The sequence below is a fragment of the Diaphorina citri genome, unplaced genomic scaffold, assembly GCF_000475195.1.
Source record: "Diaphorina citri unplaced genomic scaffold, Diaci psyllid genome assembly version 1.1 scaffold4266, whole genome shotgun sequence".
Classification (NCBI taxonomy): Eukaryota; Metazoa; Arthropoda; class Insecta; order Hemiptera; family Psyllidae; genus Diaphorina; species Diaphorina citri.
Genome location: NW_007381665.1, coordinates 4,817 through 12,510, shown reverse-complemented (window position 1 = coordinate 12,510; position 7,694 = coordinate 4,817). Strand labels below are relative to the sequence as shown.

At 38.9% G+C, this 7,694-nt stretch overlaps 1 long non-coding RNA gene across 1 annotated transcript; it reads left to right on the top strand.

Annotated features, from left to right (window-relative positions):
- Positions 1-4,788: 4,788 nt before the first annotated feature.
- LOC113472198 lies at positions 4,789-7,216 on the top strand. The gene is made up of 2 exons (XR_003394617.1): positions 4,789-4,920; positions 6,047-7,216. It is a non-coding gene; the product is annotated as an uncharacterized LOC113472198 (long non-coding RNA).
- The last annotated feature ends 478 nt before the right edge of the window (positions 7,217-7,694 follow it).

The window sequence follows — 7,694 nt, the reverse complement described above, 5'->3', positions numbered from 1 at the left end:
TATCGGGAACGTTTTGGTTTCGACAACAATTCCACCAACAGCCTGATGGTCTTTATTCAAGAAGGGAATGAACAAACGAAAATCGAGTTTTGAGAAATGTCTAGTGGCTTTCGAATCACGTTTTTTTGGCCGCCGTCCCACTCTTCCAATCACGGGTTTGTGCCTTTCCAATCACACTTATAAGTTTGAGTTATCTAGGGCAGGGTGGTAACTCCATACACAAAAAAAGGCCTCCCAAAAAAAAACCCCCCAGAGGGGGTAAAAAAAAAAAAGCGTAAAGGGGACAGGACAGCCCGCCTAAGGATGATGCGCGGAAGAGAGAATTTTACTTCATCTCTGAAGAAGTAGATTACTTCAAATACAAAGACATGCTTTACGGGGACGCTGGTCAGAGTCAAGCCAGCTCAAAAGCTACAGGTTAAGTACACACCTTAGGCGACCACTCTGACTGCCTGACAGACATAGGCGGACAAATCAGATCAATCAGACAGCTGCCAGCCTAGGTTAGCTTAGTTGGTAGCGCGTTCTGCTTGTAAGCGCTTAGGCCGCGAGTTGATTCCCGCCCGGGGCGGATTTTATCCTGATGGGATAATGTTCTTTCTCAGAACGGCTGGCTTTCTCCTATCCTATCTTCCTTCTCTCTTCGATTTTCGGGACGATAAAATAATGCAAGTTACAGTTTAAAGTTCCCCCTGTAAAACCTCTTAAAAAAAAAAAAAAAAAAAAAAAAATCAGACAGTCTGAGAGTGGCTGCTTGCATACTTTCCGACGGACTACTTTCGGAATGTGTGAGTGTGCGCGCTGCTTTACTGGCACTACATATGGTAATTTACAAATTTACGCACCACTTCAACTTCAATGCCAAAGTCAACGTGATTTTCCAATGGTAATTTTTTGTCTAGAAATAAATCAATGCATATCCGCGTAGTTATGCCAATCTATCAAAAATCCTGATTTCACCTTTCGACAAAAGTGAATTCATTTCATTAATTAATGAACCTATTCAAGCAGGATACACGAGTAGGTACCTATATTCTATTGCTATTTTATGGTAGTTAGAATATTTCAACAGTTTTTCGAAGACGTCAAAATCAATTTTCAGTAAAAAAAAAAGGAACCTTTCGACAAAAGTGAATTCATTTCATTAATTAATGAACCTATTCAAGCAGGATACACGAGTAGGTACCTATATTCTATTGCTATTGTATGGTAGTTAGAATATTTCAACAGTTTTTCGAAGACGTCAAAATCAATTTTCAGTAAAAAAAAAAGGAAAAAAAAAACAAAAACATGATACCCTTGATAATAATGCAATTAATTATCTAATAACATACTTCTGAGCTTGTTATGTACACAACTACACAGACACACATACCTCCTTCTTATCTCTGTAATCCACGAGTGAACAAATTTTGAGGATAATTCATATTCACAAAAGCAATGGTACGTAACGGGGGTATACATAGCTCAAGGCACTCTCTGCCATTAAACCTGTCCCGTCTCCAATATCTATAAAGCAACGTCTACACCAGTGGTTCTCAAACTGTGCTCCGCGAAGAGCTTCCAGGTACTCTGTATAGTTTCATTTTTCTTACCGAATTAAAAAAAAAAATCGCACGATTTTGTTTAGTATTCAGCCGCTACAACAACAACACCAACCAAAGCACCACCAACAACAAGCTACTGGTACTTATACTTAGTATTATTCTATTATTGTTTGAAAAACATTGTTGCAAGGAGGGGGCCATAGTTGGAGTCAGCCCCGAGGCCTGGTTAGGCTTTGAACGCCCCTGATTTTGCTCGAACAAGGAACAAGGACCAGAATTACAACGAGCGTCAAAAGGAAAACACCTAGAAGTAGATAAAGAGATACTAGATAGTCAATTCTAGTTTTTTACTAGTTTTAGTGGAATAACCAGTGACGTACCAATAGCTCAAGACAAAGCCTAGTAGAATTAGTGGAAAATGTACACACACGAGAAAAGAATTCGAGACAAAATGACATTGGAAATTTTCAATACCTACAATTTTGCCATTGAAAATAGAGCCAAGTCTGCCAACTATGTGGACAATCAAAGATGAATTCGTTCTCAGAACGGCTGGCTTTCTCCTATCCTGTCTTCTTTCTCTCTTTCCGATTTCGGGACGATAAGCAGTTACAATTCCCTCTATCAAACATCTTTAATGCAAGGTCAATGCCATTTCAATGTCGATACCTTAATTTTATTGAGGATTTCACCTCGTAACTTACTTAAAAAAAAAAAAAAGGATTGCGAAAGTTGCAGGACACTTTTACACCTACTCTTTTTCCTTGATATTTGAATTTGGAATTTCGTATTTTCCTAAAAAAAAGAAGAAGAAGAAGAAATGCAGGTACCTTTTCCTTGATATTTGAGTTTGGAATTTTGTATTTCCTACATAAAAAAAAAAAAAAAAAAAATCCTCGTCTGCAATTTGGCATTCTCCTTAAAAAAAAAAAAAAAAATCAAAGGTACTTCGCCCAAGCATGCAAGTACCTATGACCATTAAATTTGATGCGAATGCGGAGGTTACCATTACCACTTTATTTATAAATCAAAGTGTCGACCTTACCCAACATAAAATCGGTCGAATGATCGAGCATTTTGAATTAAACACATCGGAATCTCTTCTAGAATCGCCGGAGAAGATTTTTAATTGGGAATATCTCACGTAGCTATTCGCTGATATTTAAATAATAGGAAAAAAAAAAAAAATATGCCCACAAATTGAATTTTTGAATGGTAAATCAATCTTCTCTATGATCATAAATAAATAAAAATGGTTTAAGAAAAAAAAAAATTAAAAAAAAAAAAAAAAACAAAACAAACAAACATAAAAAAAACAACAAACTGGCTTTAACATCAAACTGGTGTGTAGAAAACGCATGTGAATTTTCTCGGAAATTAGCATGACGTGTATCATGGTGAGCACATTACCGATTTGCCGATGTTCTGATGATGAACATTCCTGTTCCTACGTAGACTACGGTACATAACTAGCTGCACCTACCTTACGGGTTTGTCTCACCGGTAAAATAATGCGAGGAAAAAATAGCAGGAAAATCATTATTTATTAAACTGCACACGAATAGCAGGTACTGAATCTGAAATGCATATCTATGTATAGTAAGTTTGGCCATGCCTCGGGATGAACTAGCGGGATTCCGGAGCGAAGCGACGGAATTCAGCTAGTATAATAATAATAGTGCTTATTTATACTGCCCGCATAGGACTGAAAAGTCCCTTTACTCCAGCAGTAGGCTACTACTATTATTGTGGTCAAATTCTCAAATTATATTGAGGATGAAATTCCATACCTCGGCTGGGATTGAACCCACTCCCTCCTGTTTACCAGGCAAGCGCCTTGATCCCAACGCCCTAAATCAGGGGAAATAACCCAACAGAGTTCTTTCACCCTAAGTCTCCTTAAACTTGTTGCAGCGGCTCAAGCTGTAGCCGAATGGTGATGGCAGAATAATAAAAAAGATTTTTTCTTCTTTTCTGCTATAAACTCTATGGGTGGGTCTCTAACCATGCTTAATTGGCTCCTCCTGGACCACAGTCAACCGTCGTGAGGACTTCTGCTTATTCTTTAAAAGCAGATAGAACCCTTTGAAAACGGCCAGCAAGGCTGGTTAGGGTTAGCTGTTTTCCCCGTTTATAGTCCCACAGCTAGACACTTGTGGTACCCTTATCGGTATTTTTTCCAGTTTTTTTCCAGCACTGAAGAGTCCAATAGTCATGTTAGCAATACCAATTCTTTGTTTGCCATCGAGGAAATACGAGAGGTTACGCCGACTTGGCCATCTATCAGTGCTTATGATCGCCATTATAGTAATGAATATGCTAATCCAATGTTATTTAAACCTATCCAATCCAGTACTTGAAATTCATTATAAGAGTATTAAAGTATTCCAGCCTGATATCTCCGAACATATCTCGTACTTAAGTTCCAACTACAACTTATTCATATCGATAACTTGGGACTTATCTTGTGCTTAAGTTTGTAATTTGTAAATTCAACCTTATTTACAATTTATTTTACACAGTACTTCATTCCAGTTAAAACTCCATACATCGATAACTTCGTCCATAAGTCGTGTCCTCCTACCTTTCAATTCAATGCGAACCACAGAAGCCAATTGGTGAATTGTATTTGAGTGTTTACTATCAAGTTATTAAGGCTTAGGATCAACAGTGTTATTTCTTAGAAATTTTTAATCGAAACAGTGTTAATGCTTTAAAACTTTGGATCAAAACAGTGCAGGTACGTACACACGTGTGCTACTCACATCAAATATTATAGTGATCTCTCTTTACATTGTCTCTTGGAATTCCACTAATGTTTGTGCCATTTGTGGATAACTTTGTACTTTGAACCCTGTGGTAATGCTAGCTAATTTTACTAATCCGCCAAACTCAGGGGTGTCAATGGGTTAGCGCGGCAGACTTTGGATCCTGAGATTGGTGGTTCGAGTCGAGTTGGAAATTTCAACAATGTATGTTATTGAGGTACAGCATTTTTGACCAGTATTGGTATGCGGATGCGGATGGGTCGTGTAAACCATTGGAGTCCAGTTTGTTAGCTGGACTGCCAAAGAAGTGGCCAGTAGCTGGACTGCCCACTGGCCTCATGTAAACTAAAAGGGGTATTACTGTTAGTGAAATAGCTGCCAGGTTATCCGTCAGTTGACTAGCGTCTATATGAACTGCCTATTGGTCTCGGGTGATCCAGCAATTGGCGCTATGAGTACGGCTTATCCTATTTGATTTCTATATCTCTTCCAGATAAAGCTGTACACCAAAGATAAAACCGAGGCTTGTCTCGCCAAATACCCCGTGGACATCTTGCCCAAAGAACTCGAAGGCAATCCTAAACTAATCCTGCAGGAAATGACTGGTAACGGAAAATACTGGTAGTTTGGTAAACTTTTGATCTGCAGGGGGCCCTGAAGCCCTAAAAGGCCCAATAATTGGGATCGAGAGTATTGTAACACATCAGATCCCTTCAGGCACACTCCATTTGTCACGGATTGAGGTTTTCCTTGAACTTGGAATCAATTTAATTTCAAGAAACTATTTATTTAATGATGAAAATTTGTAATGCACTGAAACTGATCGGCAATCTTTATTGTCCTTATTCTTCACGTGTAGCTTGTACTTTTTGTCGAATTCATAAAAATCGGACTGACCATTTGGGATTTGGGATTCATCCCGGAAAAATACATCGATAAATGGACGAGCTTTAGCAATACTATGCAATTCCCAACACGATTTCTATTTTACCTCGACAATGTTTACTTGATCGGAGGAATCGTCTCAGTTATTTCTTAGAAATCTGTCAAGGTAAATTTAATAAAACTAGTACCTACCTACCTACCTACCTAATAATAATAATATTAATATTGTAAAATTGTCGCGTTTGAGATAGAAATTTGCAAAATATTGCTGAAACGAGTTTTTGATTAGGTATTTTAATAGATAGGTAATAAATAATAACAGGCACTTTTCCTTAATCTAATACTGAAATCAAGGAAAATTCAAAACAAACCTCAATGGTGCAATGGTAAGGTGTATTTTCCTTTCGGGAAATTGACCACTGGGAAATTGAATCGATTTTCCAGATTATTCCAGTGGTCGATTTTCTGAAAGCAAAATACATTTATTGGTGGACTCCAGATCAGGAGGTTGGTGCATTTCTAACCAAGGAGCACTCCTTCGTATTAATACCTTTAGAACGGACTAAGTACGCGACCACAACGGCTACCATAGACAATTAGACATAGACCGTGGACTTTCGCCAAGAGACCATCGCAGAAAAATATCAACTAAAGTTCTTGACTTTCTGTGAGGGTCGGAGCTATGGTCAAGGCTCCGTTGAGGACACTTCTATTCATTAGCATGGTTTGGTTATTTGCTCTTGGGTCAGTACTAGGCGAGGGCCGATGGTCGGACGCCTTCGTTCTCCGTTGTGGACGCCTACTAAGGCCAGCTAAACTAACAATAAAATCTTTCTATAATTTCAGAATCAAACGAAAAGAAAATCATCGCGCTTCGATCCTGGTATTTGGCTGACGAGAAATACCTTCGCGTGGACGAATCAAAGCGACCCTTGGACAAACAAAACAAGAAGGTGATCAAACTACAAGCCTCATTACAGAAGATAGAACTGGACTAGTGGATGGGACTTTTCAAGCCTCACACTCAGAAACGACTAGTAGCCTGGGACTTTTCACTAGGATGTCGGAAACTCAATCGAGTGATTGAGTTCCGAATCAAAGCGACCCGTGGACAAACAAAACAAGAAGGTCATCAAACTACAAGCCTCACTGCAAAAGATAGAACTCGACTAGTAACATGGGACTTTTCAGCCTCTGGGACTTTTCAGTCTGAGAAAAACTACGGTGTCGGAAACTCGATCGAGTGACTGAGTTCCGAATCAAAGCGACCCGTGGACAAACAAAACAAGAAGGTCATCAAACTACAAGCCTCACTGCAAAAGATAGAACTCGACTAGTGGATGGGACTTTTCTGAGAAGAAACTAGGGTGCTTGCAGCCCACTGGAGTGACTGGGTTTCGGAGCTCTAATATAGAACTCTACATAAATATCGGGAAACTCAACAATAATTGAATATGTATAATACAGCATCTTGATGGAGTCTCAGTAACTTTGTGAAGGTCCATGTTGATAGAGATAGAGAAATAATACAACTTGATTCCAACAACTTAAATCAGAAAATAATCCAATAATAGAGTTCTTCCAAAAGTCGCCTTGAACTTGTGGCTTGTAGCAGCACCCCATCAGTCAGTTTCTCAGTGTAAAGTTCATCTTACAGGAGACTAATATCGGAAAATTTGGCCTGAAGGACACGACACTGTACATGTTATATCACATCAAAGGTCCAGTTCGATTCCCGGCAGCGTCGAATTTTCTTCTGCTCTATGCTTGGTATTGCACTCAGCGTCGTGAGGAGAACTGAGTGGCTATCGAGTAGCGACCAGTGGAGGCACTACTATGAAAATTTACAGGAAAGATTATACTTCCTCTTCCAAGGTTGTGGGAAATAGCAATTAACCAAAACAAGGAAATTTTTCCTCTCTCTAATTATTTAATTAAAGTTGCGATTGTACATATTGATGTCCTGTTTACACGGTTAATTACAAGGGTTTTCTGTTTACCATTTGTTAATTACTAGGGTCAGGATTTAATTATTGCTTTAGCACTAGCGTATGTCTTATTCAATACGCGAGAGACGGGCGAAACTCCCATAAAAGTTTTTTTTTTTTTTTTTTTAAAAAAAAAAAAAGGTTTGACAGAGGGAACTGCAACTGCTATGGTCTTATCGTCCCGAAATCGAAGAGAGAAGGAAGACAGGATAGGAGAAAGCCAGCCGTTCCGAGAACGAACATTATCCCATCAGGATAAAATCCGCCCCGGGCGGGAATCGAACCCGCGGCCTAGCGCTTACAAGGCAGACGCACTACCAACTAAGCTAACTAGGCTGGCATGAAGACAATTCAAGAGCTAGTTATATTAACAGTTAACACCTAAGAGAAAAATCTGGTGTGAACATCACACGACTTTCCTTATCATATTCAGTTACTAACTAGGCTGGCCATCCATCCTTTCAAAAATTTAAAGTTACTAACTAGGCTGGCCATTTTAGATTTTT